Source organism: Moschus berezovskii, chromosome 4 (genome assembly GCF_049115385.1).
Source record: "Moschus berezovskii isolate FMDL1 chromosome 4, NW_MosBer_1.0, whole genome shotgun sequence".
Taxonomy (NCBI): domain Eukaryota; kingdom Metazoa; phylum Chordata; class Mammalia; order Artiodactyla; family Moschidae; genus Moschus; species Moschus berezovskii.
The window spans coordinates 92,399,259-92,417,936 of record NC_142463.1 but is presented as its reverse complement, the minus strand read 5'-3'; the positions used below and the strand labels follow the sequence as shown (position 1 = coordinate 92,417,936).

The following is an 18,678-nucleotide window of genomic DNA, read 5'->3' as shown; positions in this document are numbered from 1 at the left end:
ATAATATTAATTCATAAACATTTATAGGGTGCTTTCCAAGTTTCACCAATCACTTTTGCAAATTCTATCTTACCTGACTGTCACAATTCAGACTGATGGATATTATCTTCAAATTACCTAGTTAAAGAAAACAGGCCCAGAATAGGTCAGTGAATTAAGCAAATACCATCTTACCTGACTGTCACAACAATTCAGACTGATGCATACTAACTTCAAATTGCTGCTGCTGCTGCGTCACTTCAGTCGTGTCCGACTCTGTGTGACCCCATAGACGGAAGCCCACCAGGCTCCCCCATCCCTGGGATTCTCCAGGCAAGAACACTGGAGTGGGTTGCCATTAACTTCAAATTACTGGGTTAAAAAAACAGGCCTAGAATAGGTCAGTAATTAATTGCCCAAAGTAACAGGGATACGTTTTGGGAACAAGTCTTTTGATTCCAAAGCCTATATTCTTTTCACAACATTAGAAAGCCTACTAGGGGCAGATCCAGATTTGATGGAGCTTGTGGTATATATATTTTTGGTGGACATCTTCAAGAAAAGGAATACAAAAGTACAATACATCAGTAAGTATGATCCTGTGACTACATTGTTAGGACCAAGTGAGGAACCTTTAGGGTTAATCTTTAGCATTCAATTTCACAGTTTCCCCTAATTATACATTTATTTAGTTCTTACTATATGCCAGACACTAAACATTAATTTTATTATTATAACAACATTATGAGGAAGGTACTGTCCTTGTTTTACAAAGCAGAGAATGAATGAGGCTGGGGGGGGGGGGCGGGGGTGGAATGATTTACCTAAGGACAAAGATGCAGTAAGTGCCAAGTATTCAAGCTGGAATTCAGATCTGATCCTGGGTCCATATTGTGAATCTACCACACTATGCTCCTCCTACATTCCACTGTTCAGGTCCTGATAGTTCATATCTGAACCAGTCCTCGTTTGTCTTCCTAACTCTCCTACCATTTACCCTGAATGCTGCTTATACCGTCACAGTCCTGACGTGCTGCTGAAGTCCTGACCAACCGAAGGACCTGAAGAGCCTTCCTTCTCTGTATTTATCAAAGGTAAAAAGCAATTATTGCTCATAAGTAGCACTCGGCTGTAGATTCCATGTTGTTTTCTGTAGATTCCATGCTGTGTTGAACTGTTACTGAAAACCTTTTCTTGCATGAAACAGGCGGAGTGGGTGAAAGGGAGAAAGTATTTGGAAACTTTCAGAATCTTATCCCTCAGGGCCCATTCCATTACAATCTAGGTTCTTCATTTGCAAAACAAAAAGCTGAACCACTCAGGATTGTAAAGAGAATTAAGTAAGGAGGGGTGAGGGGAGGAGACGAGCGGAGGCTTCCAGTGCTGGTCAATGTTGGTTTATCTCCATCTGACTCGACCTCCCCCCAAAATCTTTAAGTCAGGCGCCTTGACCGATACATTTTCGGTACTTCTCAAAAGTCTCGGACGTCAGAGGCACTCCATGTTTATTCAATTTGATCACTTCATCATAGGGTCCTGAGGATAGTTCAGGTGAACTGTTAAGTATATAATCGGCCCTTCAGAACCGTTAGCTATAATTATATTTTGTACCAAACCCTCAGCGTCCATAAAAGTTTGGCCTCTCTGCAGTCTCATTTCTTCATATTTCCGACACACAGATCCTCTCGTGGGACCAGTGTCGCCACCATCAGACCAGCTCTTTTCTCCCGATTTACGTGTTCATACCCACCATTCATCAAATGTAAAAAAAGTTCAATAAATTCTCTCATCAAAATCACCAAAAGCGCTTATGAGGTTGCCTGTATTACTGTTGCCATTTCAGAGAGCAGGAAGCAGGCCCTGAGGATTTGAGTGACTTCCCCGAGGTCACTGATATCAAGCAGCGAGGCCGCAGCCCGCGCTCTAAACTGCCGGCTTTCGGCCTCTTCCCGGGTCCGAGATGCGCCCGCGTCCATTCAAACCCCTCCCAATCCCTCACTTCCAGTCAGTTCCCGGCTTCTCCGCGCACCATCGCCCACCACACCTGAGTCAAGCCCCAGGCAGCACGCCCAATCCATCTTTGGCGGTTATGCCCTTTCCTCCACCAGAGACTAAGGGTGAGATCGACGCTGGTGTCCCAGATGCGAATAGATCACCCCGAGGTCCTCCGACGGCGGGCCGAAGGGGAGACTCCGCAGAGGAGCGCGGCTACCAGGTCCCTGCCGCATAGCTGGGGCGCGGCGCGCGGGTCTTGCCGGGCCGCGGGTCACGTGGCGGGGAGGGGGGCGCCAGCGCGCGCGAGCGAGAGAAAGCGAGTGAGCGGGCGCGCGCCTGAGAGCTGTGGAGGCGCGAGTCGCGGTTCGAGTGTAAGTGTAGGGGGGAGGGGGCGGTGGCCGTGAGGGCCAACTCCACCCCCTGTGCGCATGCTCCGGCCCCGGGTTATAAGGCAGCCTCGCGGGCCGGGCCCGACAAAGTGCTGCCGGGCTGCTACGTGACTAGCCGGGCGCGTGGGTGCCGGGACAAGCGAACTAGGCAGCCGGCAAAGGACGCGACCTGGCCCGTGGGCCCAGCGGAAACGCCAGCCGCGCCGCCGCGTCACGCTCACGCTAGGCGCCGCGAGCCGCGCATAACGGTTAGTTGGTAACGGCCGGTTGCGTGCTCGGCGGGGACCCCGCCGTGTCCTTGCTTCCTCCGCGTGTTTGTCCTCCGCGTGTTTGGAGGGAGGCGTGGGGGAGTGGAGGGCTTGGTCTGCGAGGGAGCGGGGACGGCCGGGCGGGGGCTTAGGACCGCAGCAGCCACGTGGCCTCGGAGCGCAGCGTTGCTGAAGGAGACCTTGAAGCGCTGGGGACAGCGCCTCTCTCAGCAGAGCCGCGGCCCCGTTGTCAGGTGCGGGCCACCGGCCTGGCCGAGGAGTTGGGTCGTGGTGCGGGTGACCTTGGGAAAGTCGCTTCCCCTCTAGTCTTAAGTAGGCTCTTCAGGAGATGCTTTTGATCTGGGAAAGGGACGACATGAGGTTGACTCACGTGGTGCCTTCAAGCTGCTGGCCGCGTTCTCCGAGGGTAGGGATTCGGGGCGGGAGTTATTTTGGACTCGTGGCACGCCCGCCCCAACCTCCTCGGCCAGCCAATCCTTGTCCCACCTGGTGACTTGCGGCAGTGGCTCGGGTGAGCTGCAGTCCCCGTAGCCAAGACGTGACTGCAGGGTTTGAGCGGACTTTGCCGAGGGAACATTGCAACTGGCAGACTCCCGGAGTGGTGCTGACGGGAACTCTTTGTCATTCAACCTGTGGCTGCGGAATGTCCGCCGCAGCGCCCTCACTCTGGGACTTTAAGGCGGCCCTGAGGAGAGGAGTCTGAAGCATAGTATTACACTTGGTATGATGCTCACTTTTTGTTCCAGATACATACTTTCTCCCCACGTGAGTTTTAACATTTCATTTCTTTGTCACGACTCAAATGCGACAGGCAGTTGCCAAAATTAGTTTGTAGTTAATCTTAACCCCCCAAAAAGTACTACTTGAGTCAGATTCCTAGTGTGCTATACTTGGCATCAGCTCTGTCATAACTAGTTTTGAAACTTGTTTTCCCCAAAATTATTCTGGTTTTGAAATAAAATGTGGACACCTCAGCGCCCTGATAAAACAAAGTGGGTATAGTTACTAGGGGAATATGATCCGGTGAACTCGGAATTGTGAGTGTTTTAGAGTGTGAGTAGGAATTAGCCATTAATAAGCAATTTTGATGGCTGCTACCAGCCCAGTGAGGTGATGCAGAGAATATGTATTTTAGTGTAGTTTTTTAGTTAGGCACCAAAAATACCCATAAGACCAAGTTTTATGCCTTAGGGTACGATTTTGCGTTCAGATTGCCATAGAGAAAATAATATAGTTTAAGACAGCTAGCCCTTAAAACAGATATTGGGTATTATTTAAACAAAAGTTGAACTTTAGTAATTAATTCACGGATTGGATGCTGTCCTTTCATTGGACTGCATTGACCCTTGTTAAAAATGCAAGTTAATGGTCTGGGATATTTTTATAGCTGAATAGGTTTAAAGGTTTAGTTGTAAGCTTAACATAATAGGCTATAACATACCTAAACAGATTAAAAAGGAAAAAGAATCATGCTACCATAGGATGAACCAACTGATCAGTGTTTAAATAGTTTACATATCTTTTGTCCTTTTAAATGTTAATTCATATAACTCTGGAAAAGATCTTACTGACCAGCTAGTCAGTTTTCCTTATTTTATAGATTAGGAAACTCTTAGAGAGGTTAAGTGACTTCTGATCTTAGTTCTGAAAACTTCAATGGTTAGGTGAGAATTATGTAACTTTTGACTCCCATTTAATGAGTTCAACACTCCTGAACTTTCTCTAAAAATTATAAATATAGGTATGAAATGTGTATGTGAGAGAAAGAGAATCACTCAGTTGTGTCTGACTCTTTGCAACCACATGGACTATAGCCCACCAGGCTTCTCTGTGGAATTCTCCAGGCCTATTTTCTTCTCCAGGGGACCTTCTTGACCCAGGGATTGAACCCCAGTCTTCTGCATTTCAGGTAGATTCTTTACCATCTGAGCTACCAGGGAAGCCCTGGATATGAATTATCTTATGCCAAAAAAGTTATTTTGAATAATTAGTAACTTCCCAACTTATACCTTCATTCTCACTGTGTTTTCCATCCACTTCATAATACACCTTCCTATGAAGGATTTAGGTCCCTGCAGATGTCTACATGGCATTTTGTTAGAGAAGAGGATTAGGAAGATGGGACCTGATTTGTTATTGGCTACCCTGGTGGCTCAGACGGTAAAGCCTCTGTCTACAATGAGGGAGATCTGGGTTCGATCCCTGGGTCGGGAAGATACCCTGGAGAAGGAAATGACAACCCACTCCAGTACTACTGCCTGGAAAATCCCGTGGACGAAGGAGCCTGATAGACTACATACAGCCCATGGGGTCACGACTGAGCAACTTCACTCACTCACTCACCAGCCACTAGGATTCAAACACCAATAAGTTCTAGCCCTGGAACTTCCCTGGTGGTCCCGTGGTTAAGACTCAATGCTCCCAATGCAGGGGGCCCCGGTTCAATCCCTGGTCAGGGAATTAGATCCAACATTCTGCAACTACGAGTTATCATGCCACAACTAAGACCTGGTGCAGCCAAAAAAACAAAAGACTCCGTACTCGCAATACAGGAGGCCCAGGTTTGATCCCTGTTAAGTTCTAGCCCTATCATTCCTGGAGTTTATAGTCTAATTGGAAAGCATAATATATATTGACATAAATACCAGAACATGTACTCTTTATAAACAACTATTGAGTATGTAATAGAGGAAGTAGAAGTTCCTATGGGAACAAATACTGTATTATGTAGGTGTGAGGTGACTCCCAGCTTAGTACAGAAGCAAAGGTAGTCCTCTCTGAGGAAATGCTATTTAACTTGAGACTTGAAGGGTGAATAGAGTTAGCTAAAGCCAGAGTAATAGTGGAAAGAGCATTCCAGATCTGAGTACTGAAGCTGCAGTCAGAATACAGGGTACATTAGAAAAACTTAAAAAGAGTTTTGCTAAAGGAAATGGGAACCCACTCCAGTATTCTTGCCTGGAGAATCCCATGGATGGAGGAGCCTGGTGGGCTACAGTCCACGGGGTCGCAGAGTCAGACACGACTGAGTGACTTCACTTCAAAAATAGAGCACAGAGAACACGGAAAGATGGGAGTTGGAGAGATGGACAATATGGCCTTAATTAGTCATTTTAAGGAGTAGAGAAGGGAATAAGTAAAAAGATTTAAGGAAGTGCTCTTGAAGCTAAATGAATCAAGTTTAATGGTTATAAATGGGGCTGGGAATGGCACGATCAAACTGAATTTTAGAAATAACCCTCTGATTACAAAGTGGAGAGCAGGTTGGAGGCTTTTGGAATTTTGTGAGATCACAGTGATGGACAAGATGGACAGTAGAGGGAAGATGGAAGAGAGAGGGAAACAGACAGGATTCAATGATAGACCATATGTGGAAGAGTGGGAAAGCCAGAGAAGTTAAAAATATTTCCCAGGTTTCTAGCGTGAGCAAATATGAGTTTATTTTTTTTTCTCCATCTACCCAATGTGGACATTAAGAGGTTATGTGACTAGCCCAGGGCTGTTCAGCTTGTAAAGATTGGAAATGTATTTTTGCAGTTATTGCTAGTGATTTTTTCCCCCTTCTATACAATTTATTATAGAGAGAATATGTATTTTAGTGTAGTTTTTTAGTTAGGCACTAAAAATACCCATAAGACCAAGTTTTATGCCTTAGGGTACAATTTTGCCTTCAGGTTGCCATAGAGAAAATAATATAGTTTCAAGACCCAATTGAAGTTTCAAACAGTCATTAATGTTTCATCTGTACTCCTGCTTACTTCTCTCTGCCCCCATTAGATTATTGTGAAGCAAAACAGATACAGGTATTTCACCTGTAAATATTTCAGTATATCCCTATAACTCTTGGGCTTCCCTGGTGGCTCCGTGTTAAAGAATTTGCCTGCCAGTGCAGGAGACACAGGTTTGATCCCTGATCTCGGAAGATCCCACATGCCGCAGAGCAATTAAATCCTTGTACCACAACTATTGAACCTGTGCTCTAGAGTCTGGGAGCTGCAACTACTGAAGCAGTTAGGCTGTACACCAGGTGCTCTGCAACAAGAGAAGCCACCACAATGAGAAGCCCGAGCACCACAACTGGACAGTAGCCTCTGCTTGCCACAATTAGAGAAAACCGTGAAGCATCAAAGACTCAGCACAACCAAAAATTAAAAAAAATTTAAAGTAACTCTTCCTTAAAAAAAAAAACAAGATGACGCTTTAAAGAAACATAAGCATAACCATTATTCTGCCTTTAAATATTAACATCACCAAATAACCAAGCAGTATTCAGATTTTCCTAAACTGTTTCAAAATAATTTATCAGTTTGATTTGAGATCCAAATAAGGTCACACGTTACTTTTGGTTGGTATGTCTTCCCTTTTTTTCTTATTTTCCTCTTATTTGTTGAAGGTACCATGTTATTTTTTCTGCAGTTTCCCTCATTCTGGATTTTGTTGAATGTGTCCTGCTGGTATAGATTTAACATGTCCTAGTTTAACATGTTCTATTGTATTTTCTGTAAACTGGTAGCTAGATTGAGGTTTGATTTCTGAGAGAGGAGGTATGGTGCGGTGGAAAGGGCAAATATAATTCATAGGTGATGGTGTGTATTTCCATTGGGGGCATATGATATTTGATTGTCCCTCATACTGCCATCTTGATGGCCTAATTCTGTTATTTCATTGGTGGTTTGCAAATGGCAGTTTAATTCTAACATTCTTTCTTAATTAAACAAAATTTATTTATTTGGCTGTGTTGAGTCTTAGTTGCAGCATGTGGGCTGTCTGGTTGTGGTATGCAGGCTCAGTTGCTCTGAGGCATGTAGGATCTTTATTCTCTGACCAGGGATCGAGTCCATGTCCCCTGCATTGCTAGGTAGATGCTTAACCACTGAACCACAGGGAAGTCCCTCCTTAACTGAGTAGCTTCTACCTCTACAAAAAAGAGTTAGTTTGAATAGGAAGGGCAAGTTAAAAATTTATGTGCTTAATATAATATCATGAGTGAGAGTGAAGTTGCTCAGTCATGTCCGACTCTTTGCAACCCCATGGACTGTAGCCTACCAGGCTCCCCCATCCATGGGATTTTCCAGGCAAGAGTCCTGGAGTGGGTTGCCATTTCCTTCTCCAGCGGATCTTCCCGACCCAGGACTTGAACCCAGGTCTCCTCCATCGGCAGGCAGATTCTTTACCGACTGCAACACTATCTTTTTGGAGAAATGTATTTAAATGTACCAAGGTACATTCTCCTTGAAAGCCAGTACATATTTTATTAGAATGTTTTTTAGCATTTGTCGTTAATGTTTCCAAATGGCTTTTAGTATTTGGAACATTTAGAATTTCTTTTCTTAAATTGGAAGGGATTCTTTTGGTCTTTGTTCTTTCTTGCAGAGTTTATCTGTTACCATAGGTTTGAAGGAATTTCTGGTAGAATCACTTACTATCAAATCTAAACCTCTAACTGTAACCAGATTACAGGTTTTAAATTCCTTGAGGACAGGGATTGATTACTCTAGGTAGCCAGGCTTAAAATCTGAGTCATTTTGATACTTCTCTGGTGGGCTCCTTCCCTACCAAATGCACTTAAGTGCCAGCCCCTTCTTCCCTTGGTTATCTCTTATGTCCACTTTTTCCCATCCCACCCCACCCCTAGTTTAGGCTGCTGTCATTATTAGATTAGTACCATGACCTTTTAAGTTGTATGTTATTCATCTTTTAATTTGCCCTGACAAATTTTTCTCCATTCTTTTTTCCTCTGTAATTTCTTCTCCTCTGCCTTCTCCCTCTTCTTATGCCTCTTCTTCTGCTTCCCCTCTTTCTTTTTCGTTGTAGGATCCATTTCATAATGGATTTATGGCAAAAAGACTAGAATAGGTGACTTGTGAGCTGTGGTGTCTTGCAGAGAAGTGATTAAAAGAGCAGTTACAATCTTATTGAAATGGTGATTTCTCTTCTAGGGGTGCATTGTGCGCAATAACTACGTGAGTTCACACCCACAGCAGTGTTCTTGGTTGCAAGGGCTGAGTCACTGAAGAGTGCTGCTGACCATTCATGCAGAAACAGTGGCATCTAGCCCCTCTGGTTGTCCACACTACCCTATTGCTGATTACAGCTACTCATAACATTGAATCTGATTTGATTACAGTGATTTAGCCTTCATAGAAAGGAGAAATAATTCCTCAAAATAGACAGGCAGTGTAAGCTTCATATTTGATCATTCATTGAAAAATATTTCTTCCTTCTGATTTTGCTCTTATATAAATCTTCTGAAGATTATTGAATGAATGAAGACCTGATGACACTGTTTTAATATGTTGTTTTGGATAATAACAGAGCTTTTGTAAATTGCCTTATTGAGCTTTTGAGAACCAAAGCTTTTTACTTTATTAACTTTTTTTTCTATTCCTCAATCAGAGGTTTTAACCTGAGATATGCAGATTGATACTCCATGTTGGATGGAATTCAAGGAGGCTATGAACTTGGTTGGGGAAAAACTTTTCATTGACCTCTATGTAAAATTTAGAATTTAACTGAATGTTGGCTTCCCACATGGCTCTAGTGGTAAAGAACCTGCCTGCCAGCACAGGAGATGTAAGAGATGCGGGTTCTTTCCTTTGGAGAAAGATCCCCTGGAGGAGGGCATGGCAACTCACTCCAGTATTCTTGAGAGGAGAATCCCATGGACAGAGGAGCCTGGCAAGCTACGGTCCATAAGGTGGCAAAGAGTCAGACACAACTGAAGTGACTTAGCACATATGATGGAGAAGGAAATGGCAACCCACTCCAGTGTTCTTGCCTGGAGAATCCCAGGGACGGGGGAGCCTGGTGGGCTGCCGTCTATGGGGTCACACAGAGTCGGACACGACTAAAGTGACTTAGCAGCAGCAGCAGCACATATGAATGTAGGCAGAATATAGTAGTATTGGCAGTGCCTGTGACTTTATCATCAACAGAAATCACATATCTTCATATCATGATACACTGGTCGCAGCGCTCTTGAAATTGGTTAACTTTATTACTGTGGTTATTAGACCCACTACCAGGTTTTATCTTATTTCTTAGTTTAAAAAGCACATTATTATATACAGTTTTTGACAGTAATACCTTTGGATACATTCAAAAACATATTGATAAGGGCTTCATAGGTTTTATCAAACTGCTAAAGGAATCTGTGGCACCGAAAAAGAACTCCTGCTCCTAACTCCTATACTTCTGATGTGAGAATGAAGTTAGCCAGAACCTGTGATGCAACATAGCACACAACTCATGATATCAGTTACGTAAATTTTTTTTGCCAAATCATAAATCCTGACCTAACAAATGAGAGGGAACAAAGGGGGACTGCAGCTATGAAATTAAAAGACGCTTGCTTCTTGGAAGAAAAGCTCTGACCAACCTAGACAGCGTATCAAAAAGCAGAGACATCACTTTGCCCACAGAGGTCCACATAGTCAAAGCCATGGTTTTTCCAGTCATGTACAGATGTTAAGAGTCAGACCATAAAGAAGGCTGAGTGCCAAAGAATTGATGCTTTAAAATTGTTGTGCTGGAGAAGACTCTTGAGAGTCCCTTGGACTGCAAGGAGATCAAGCTAGTCAATCTAAAAAGAAATCAGTCTTGAATATTCATTGGAATATGAATTCCAATTGGAGTTGAAGCTCCAGTACTTTGGCACCTGATGTGAAGAGCCGACACATGGAAAAGACCCTGATGCTGAGAAAGATTGAGGGCAAGAAGAGAAGGGGATGACAAAGGATGATATGACTGGATGGCATCACTGACTCAATGGACATGAGATTGATCACACTCCTGGAGATCGTGGAGGACAGGGAAGGATGGCATGCTGCAGTCCATGGGGTTGCAAAGAGTCGGACATGACTTAAACAACTTGACTGAACAACAACAAATATGCTAAGGGAGAATAAAATGACTTTCACAAATTGAGACAGAATAATTTTACCTTGTATTCAGGAAGCATATTTTTAAAATTACTGTCTCCATCTCCTAGAGAACTACTTGATGCAGCAGAGGGCAGAGAAATGGCTTAACGATTACCTGTTTCTAGGAAAATAAAACATTCACTTGAAAATTATGTATTTCTAATAAAGGAACTGATTATTAGTGAGAACATAAATTTATATTGTCAGCAATTTAAAAGGCTATTTAATTATAGTATATTTTGAGGTAATAAATGCTGACTTTGATACATCTTTAGTGTCTAGTCTTAAAAAACTTTGCAAACAAACATTTGAGAATGGTGGATAATGCTTTAATGCCAGAGTACTCAGTTTTAATACTCTTACGTAGTTTGTCTGTACTAATAAGACAAGAAAACTAAATTTGGTTCTTTGAGATAATGAGGGTCAAAGGTAGCACAGTAATGAAGTTCAGACTCAATTCAAAGGATATTTACTATACAAATAAGTATACAAGAACATACTAAAAGATGAAGAAATACATATTTTAAAATATGGCTTGAAACTTTTAGGATGAAAATAAAGCTATGAAATGAAATGTTGGCATATTACTTTGTTGCTTCTAGGTTTCAAACTTTTTTTTAATGTGAAACTAAGTATAGTGTTAATTATCACTGTGAGTGAAAAGTTCAACTCAGCCTTTTGCAAGAAAAGGAAAAGCTTTCTTTGTTATCTGTTAATAATTTGTAATTTTCCCCCTTAAGCTTCAGAATACTGGTAGTGAAGTAGTCTAACAGAAATACCATTAATTGTATTCAAATATTCATTTATATTCAAATGAATATAAGTAACATAAATTTCACTTTTGATAATATGTCTATATATAATTTTAATTCAGTTCACTATATTTCTTCTTTAGATTTTGGAAAAAGGTAGGTCATATAATAATAAACTGAAATTGCCCATTTAGATATTTGTTGAATATATATTTGTAGTTCTGTAGAAAACAATATATAAAGGTATTCCAAAATATAGCCTGAAATTCTGCCGACCAAAACGTGCCTTTGGAGGACACAGCCTCCAACTTTCTTAATCTGCTGGAATCATGTGAAAATGAAGCATTAACGAAGACAAAATCTGTGCAGTAATAACTCAGAAAGTGAGACTGATCAGGTAAGCTCTATGTGCTGAAGCAAAATACCTTTCTGCCTGTGTTTTTTAATACAGAAAGCATAACGTTCCAGAAAGCATAACATCACTGGAGGATTCTTTGTTTCATATTTTTCCCCCACCATCAAAAACTGGGAAAGTCATGTTCTTTGAATCCTAACATCATTTGGTCGTGGTGGAAGGATTAGTTGGTGTTTTTTGTTTTTGTTTGTTTTGCTTTGCACCCAGCTTAGTACTCTGACTGGGAATCAAACCCTGTCCCCTGGCACTGAAAGCATGGAACCACTGGACTGCCAGGGAGTTCCTTAGCTTTTTTATAAGTTGGAACAATAGCTTCTGTCTTTAATTCAAGATCTAAAAGCACACACGTAAGCTAATGAGGGAAATAGTTATTACAAAGAAAGAAACAAATATAGTAATTATTCTGTTAGTTTTTTTCAGCATGCTAACCAAGAAACAGTGAGTTAAGATGTCATAGAGGCCATTAATTTCACGTGGCAAGGTATATTCAGAAAAACAGTAATGATATTAGTGGACTGAAATAGAATTTTAAATAAACTTATAATTATGGTATTGTTAATGAAAATTTTCATTTTTGTAAATTACTAAATGCTTCTGTCACATCAATATGTGGATTTGGAACACAGTTATACTCCTGTCTTTGCTTTTGTTTCTGAATTGATCTTTCAGGTATCCTAAAGCATTGGTGCCTCTTGTGAGTATCAATTTTAATTGTGTCTTCATAAAGAATTGATTTTACTAACTTAAAGCTTTGAAATATCCATGAGTTCTTTTTTGTTTTTTAATGAGCAAATGACTGTTTATTTATCCCACTCCACTTGTGGGATCTTAATTCCTTGACCAGGGATTGAACCCACAGCAGTGAAAGTGCAGCATCCTCACTACTGGACCACCAGGGTATTCCCCCAGAGAAGTTATTTTCTAATCTTTGGACATCTTCATTTGCCTCCTTATCCCTATACGTAAGCCCCAGTGTTAGAGTACTTAAATTAACTTGATCTTACGGTTTTTTGTTTAGTTAATTATGCTGCTATTTTCTAAAATACGTATATTACAGACATATAGTACTTTAGCTTCTCTGTGCTGTGACATTTGAGGGTAGCCCAGATGCCTAACCACATTGAGGTGGGATAGTGCACTGCAAGTTAGGAATTTGCAGTGAAAAGTAAAAAATGAATTTGTCGGACTTCCCGGTGGTCCATTGGTTAAGAATTTGCCTGCCAGTGCAGGGGACACAAGTTTGATTCCTGGTCCAGGAAGAGCCCACATGCTGTGGGGCAGCTCAGCCTGTGCACCGCAACTACTGAGACCATACTCTGGAGCATGAGCTGCAACAGGAGAAGCCACCGAAATGAGAAGCCCTCGAACCCGCGCCCTGCAACTGGAGAGTGCCTGCAACTAGAGGGAGAAAGCCTGCAAGCATCCGAAGGCAGGGCACAGCCAAAAAATAAATAAATATTTTTTAAAGAATGAATTTGCTACTTCTTTGAGTAGATGTCCACCTTTACCCAAAGATTTTGATTCATGCTCAGCCCTAAATTAATCCACAGGCTTTTATATTGGAACATTAGCTTCTTTTTCAATGTAGAGAAAAATGTTATTGTCTAAAGTAAACCTTACCAATTTTTAAAAAATGTTAGAGGGAATTCCCTGGCAGCCCAGTGGTTAGGACTCCATGCTTCCACTGCAGGAGCATGGGTTCAATCTCTGATCAGGGAACTAAGACCTTGCATGGTGCAGCCAAAAAATGTTACAGAACTAGGCACATATCAAAAAATGCTTCAGATATTGAATAGGAAAAACAGGCTATAAAGCATGAAATACAGTACCATGTTTATTTTCATGCTTATGCATGACTCTCCTAGAAAGTTTAAGAGAATTTATATTAAATGTAACTAACTTACACTAGGACTTACAGCCTGGTGGCTCAGCTGGTAAAGAATCTGCCTGCAATGCGAGACTCCTGAGTTTGATCCCTCAGTTGGGAAGATCCCCTGGAAAAGGGAAAGGCTACTCACTCCAGTATTCTAGCCTGGAGAATTCCATGGACTGTATCCTCCATGGGGTCGCAAAGAGTCAGACACGACTGAGCAACTTTCACTTTTCACTACATGAGGATGATAGAATGACAGGTACATTTGATGTTTCTAGTCACATAAGCACATATAACTTTGTCATCTTTTAGAACTTTGTTGCTTTGTGTTTTATTATAAAGCGATGTATGTTCATTGGAACAAGTCAAACAAGGATGTGGAAAGTGGATGTTATCTCCCCTTCCCAACCTCCAACCATTGTAAAGTTTTATGTATACTTAGAACATATTCATTTAGTTAAGTAAACAGGTAAAAACTTGTTTACCTGTTTCTTTTCCTTCTTCCCTGGAATCTAATCTCTACAATGGCAGGGACCATGCCTGTTTTATTTACTGCTTTTCATTGGGGGCACTCAGATTTTGTTATATGAAGGCAAAAAAGTGGTGTGTATCCTAATATAACTTTTAAATGATTATACAGTCCTGTGATTCATAATTTTGAAAGTCTTAATTGCAATAACAATCAGATGAAATTTGGTGATTTCGCATATTGACAGTTGATCCTCTTGGGATCTAATGACCCTAAAATCCTGCCTTTGAAAGAATCTTTATTAACAAAGTATGCTTTTTTTATTGCACTAATAAAAACTAACCCTTGTTCTTTGGGATAATACAGTTCATAAAGTTATACCACAGTTTGTGCCTGGATAGTGGCAAGAGTGAAATGGGCAAGAAATACAGAGTGGCACACAGGAAATTGTTATAGACAAGAGGATTTAATCTGCTACTATAGATTACTTTTCATCTTGGTATATTTAATAGCTAATGAACTTGATGTTTTTCTTTCTGAAGTCAGTATCTACATATTATAAATACACACACATAAATATATTCATTCCCTTTAAGTTTGCATGTTTGACCATTTGCAAATATGATCAGCTTCATCAGTTTCCTGTACTACTTATAAAGCTTTTATCCTCATTTCTAAAAGAAGATACAAGAAAACTCAGATTCACCTTTGTAAAATTAGGTCACTATAGCAATATCAAAGAGCTACTGTAGAGTATTAATATTAAACACTGTTGTTTCCGAAGAACTGATGCTTTTGAACTGTGGTGTTGGAGAAGTCTCTTGACAGTCCCTTGAACTGCAAGGAGATAAACTAGTCAATCCTAAAGGAAATCAGTTCTAAATATTCATTGGAAGGACTGATGTTGAAGCTGAAACTCCAATACTTTGGGCACCCGATGCAAAGAACTGACTTATTGGAAAAGACCCTGATGCTGGGAAAGATTGAAGGCAGGAGAAGGGGACGAGGATGAGATGGTTGGGTGGCATCATGGACTCAATGGACATAAGACTGAGCTAGCTCCAGAAGTTGGTGATGGACAAGGAAGGTTGGCATGCTGCAGTCCGTGGGGTTGAAAAGAGTTGGACGCACTGAACAACTGAACTGAACTGTTGTTTCTTGACTGATCCTGGTTTCTTAATTTTCTCCCTTTCCTGATTAGCAACTGTTTGAACCTGCACTTTGGAAGTCAGGGGAGGTCTCAAGGAGGCATCACTTCTCAACTTTGGGTAACAGAATATACACAACCATCTGAAGAAGCTGACCATTAAACTCTCTTTTCCAACAACATCTGTTTAAAATTGCTTTAGATCAAAAACCTTATTCATAGGATGATCTGATCATGTAAATGATTTTTAGCTGTGTAAATAGTAACAACTGTTGACATTTTGGGAATTATCAGTTCAGTTCAGTCGCTCAGTCGTGTCCGACTCTCCACAGCACGCCAGGCCTCCCTGTCCATCACCAACTCCCGGAGTTCACTCAAACTCATGTCCACAGAGTCAGTGATGCCATCCAGCCATCTCATTCTCGGTCGTCCCCTTCTCCTCCCGCCCCCAACCTTTCCCAGCATCAGAGTCTTTTCCAGTGAGTCAACTCGTCGCATGAGGTGGCCAAAGTATTGCAGTTTCAGCTTTAGCATCAGTCCTTCCAGTGAACACCCAGGATCGATCTCCCTTAGAATGGACTGGTTGGATCTCCTAAATATGTGTTAAACTAAAAGCAAGATTTTAGAATCAATTTTCATGTATTCCGAAGCATTCTAGTTAGAAAATAGTTCATTTCTCTTCTAGGGTGTTATGTATAATTTCTTATAATGTTGGTTGGGTTTACCTTGAATGATAAGGGAGATTCTTAAAAGTTCTTTATATGCCATTTGATTAAAATCATGCATTTCAAAACTGCTGAGTGTTGGCCTAACCAGTTACAGTAGTATTTATCCTTTTGAAACTGCACACCTCGAACCCATACATATCTCTCAGATGGGACTTGAACACACAAACTCTGGTCTAGGACTATAAAGAAAGCTGAATGCCGAAGAATTGATGCTTTTGAACTTTGGTGTTGGAGAAGACTCTTCTCTAGAGTCCCTTGGACTGCAAGGAGACCCCACCAGTCCAAACTCAAGGAAATCAGTCCCGAATATTCATTGGAAGGACTGATGTTGAAGCTGAAACTCCAATACTTTGGCCACCTGATGCAAAGAGCTGACTCATTTGAAAAGACCCTGATGCTGGGAAAGATCAGGGATGCTGGGGAAGTTGGGAGGAGAAGGGGATGACAGATGGTTGGATGGCATCACCAACTCAGTGGGCATGAGTTTGAGTAAACTCCAGGAGTTGGTGATGGACAGGGAGGCCTGGCGTGCTGCAGTCCATGGGATCACAAAGAGTCAGTTGAGCGACTGAACTGAACAAATCCACAATCTCAGCTGAAACCACACACTTGACCTCAGGTTCTTTATGTCTCAGTGCAGAAGGAATTCAGCAAGAGGCAAAGCAATTGACAAATAGATTTAAGTTTAGGATGCCTGGAAGGATACAAGCGGGTAGGCAAGAGGCTCTGCCCCAAAACTAAGTGGGAAAAACAGTTTTGTTTTATTTAAAATGAAGTGAAAGTTGCTCAGTAGTGTCCGACACTTTGTGACCACATGGTCTATACAGTCCATGGAATTTCCCAGGCCAGAATACTGGAGTGGGTAGCCTTTCCCTTCTCCAGGGGATCTTCCCAACCTAGGGATTGAACTAGGGTCTCCTGCATTGCAGGCAGATTCTCTATCAACTGAGCTATCAGGGAAGCCCATTAAGGAGATAAACACTCCATAGACAAAGTATGTGCCACCTCAGAAGGTGAGATGCCCTGGGAAATACACATCCCATAGATAAAATGTGGTCCATCTCAAAAGGCAAGAGCAGCACTGGGAGATTACACTCCATAGAGTGTGGGCTGTATCAGAATGTGAGAGCTGCCCCAGGGGAGGAGGGTGTTTTTATGGGCTGGCTAATTTCACTATGGGGGAGGATTATTCCATTTTTTTGTGGGGAAGGAGCAGGGATTTTCAGGAATCGGGCCACCACCCACTCTGGAACTGTCATAGCGTGTATGGGTGTGTTCATGTAGCATATGCTAATATGTAACAATGAATCTGTAAGGATGCTGAAGGTCCATGAAGTTGAAACTTCCACCATCTTGGGCCTGATCTGTTCTAACCAGTTTTTGTCCTGAACAGCTATGACCTTTTAAAAGTTGATTCCTGTGCATTCTCTGGCAGTCCAGTGGATAGGGCTTGGTGCTTTCCTGGCCAGGGTTTAATCCCTGGCCAGGGAACTAAGATCTTGCAGGGAAACAAAAAAAAAGCTTATGCCCTGTCCCCTTCCCTCCTGTCTCATTTTCTTTGGTGCCTTCTGCTTGTTTGTAGTTTTTAAAAAGTTTGTTTCAGTTTTCTTCATTGTATTCCATTTCAAAATAGAAAAGTCAAAGGAGGTTTCCTAGACCTTGAATCTTGCAATCTACCTTGGGGCAAGTGGTTCTGAAAGCCGGGAAGCTGGACTGGGGGCCAGTTATAAAGAGCAGTAGATTGGCTCCTTTAGCATCAACAGCTTCAGTTAATCAGCCTTTCTGGATCTGAATGTTTCTGTGTGATTTTGAAACGTAAAACTGGTCTACACTTGGTAAATTCTTTTCGATAATTGGTTTTAGGTACTTTCTGCTCTTTTAAGTTCACATACAGGCCATTGTCATTTTAGGAAATAACAATGGCTTTGTTTTAAATGTTGATGGAAAAAGTGTAGAGAACATAATGAATGCTATTTGCAGGGGCTTTTATAACCCTTCTGGAGTAGGGGCAGAGCATGAGGGGTAGGAAGCTCAACTTTGAATTCCCAATTGCTTACTTGCACAATTCCTGAGAGTTATGAGAAAAGGAGAGAAATCAGAAAATCTGGAAGGTGGTTCTTGTCACCATTTTTGCTAAGAAAAGTTAGGATTATTTACTGTTTTATATTCTTTCCAAGTCAGTTAATGAAGAACTTTCTCATTATCTTATCACTTAAAAAAAAAATCTTCTATCACTATCAGGCAACTACTGGAGAGTCATAAACTAATAGCTATGCTAATAGGAAGGCTACTGTGCACACTGTAAGGATTAAAATATAAAACTTTAATCTCTTTTAGCCTCTGGACTTGCGCATTCCCTCTTCTCATTGGGGCTCTGAATACTGTACAAGGAGGCCTGTTCACATATTTTACTTTTTGAATGAACCCTTTTGTTTATAGCTCAGGTTTGGTCAGTTTGAAAGAAAATTGTTTAGATGATATTACACACTTTCTATTATGTACTGTCAGAATTTTTAAGTTAGGAAGGACAACCATTTTTTGGGTGGTGGCAAACTGTTGAATCCATGTCTGGTTTTTTGAAGTGTTCTTTCTTTCAAAATTTGGATACTCATTTCTTACACTTATTTCCTAATGAATCTTTTTAAAGCTTCAAATCTTAAATCTTAATTTTGACACAGTGGAATAAGATATTATTAACTTGATGAGGCAAGTCTTAGTGACTAAAAATTGTAACTGCTAT

The 18,678-nt window shown here is 41.4% G+C and overlaps 1 protein-coding gene across 2 annotated transcripts in view; it reads left to right on the top strand.

Annotated features, from left to right (window-relative positions):
- The first annotated feature begins 940 nt into the window (after window positions 1–940).
- The window catches only part of SLC16A1 (solute carrier family 16 member 1), a 31,602-nt gene continuing 13,864 nt past the window's right edge, over window positions 941–18,678 (top strand). The window contains exon 1 of one of the 2 annotated variants that reach the window (XM_055401552.2): window positions 941–1,073. The gene's annotated coding sequence lies outside the window, so the exon portion shown is untranslated. Of the gene's footprint in view, window positions 1,074–2,451; window positions 2,612–18,678 lie in introns of those variants that run through there. The other variant, XM_055401551.2, reaches the window with a different exon arrangement.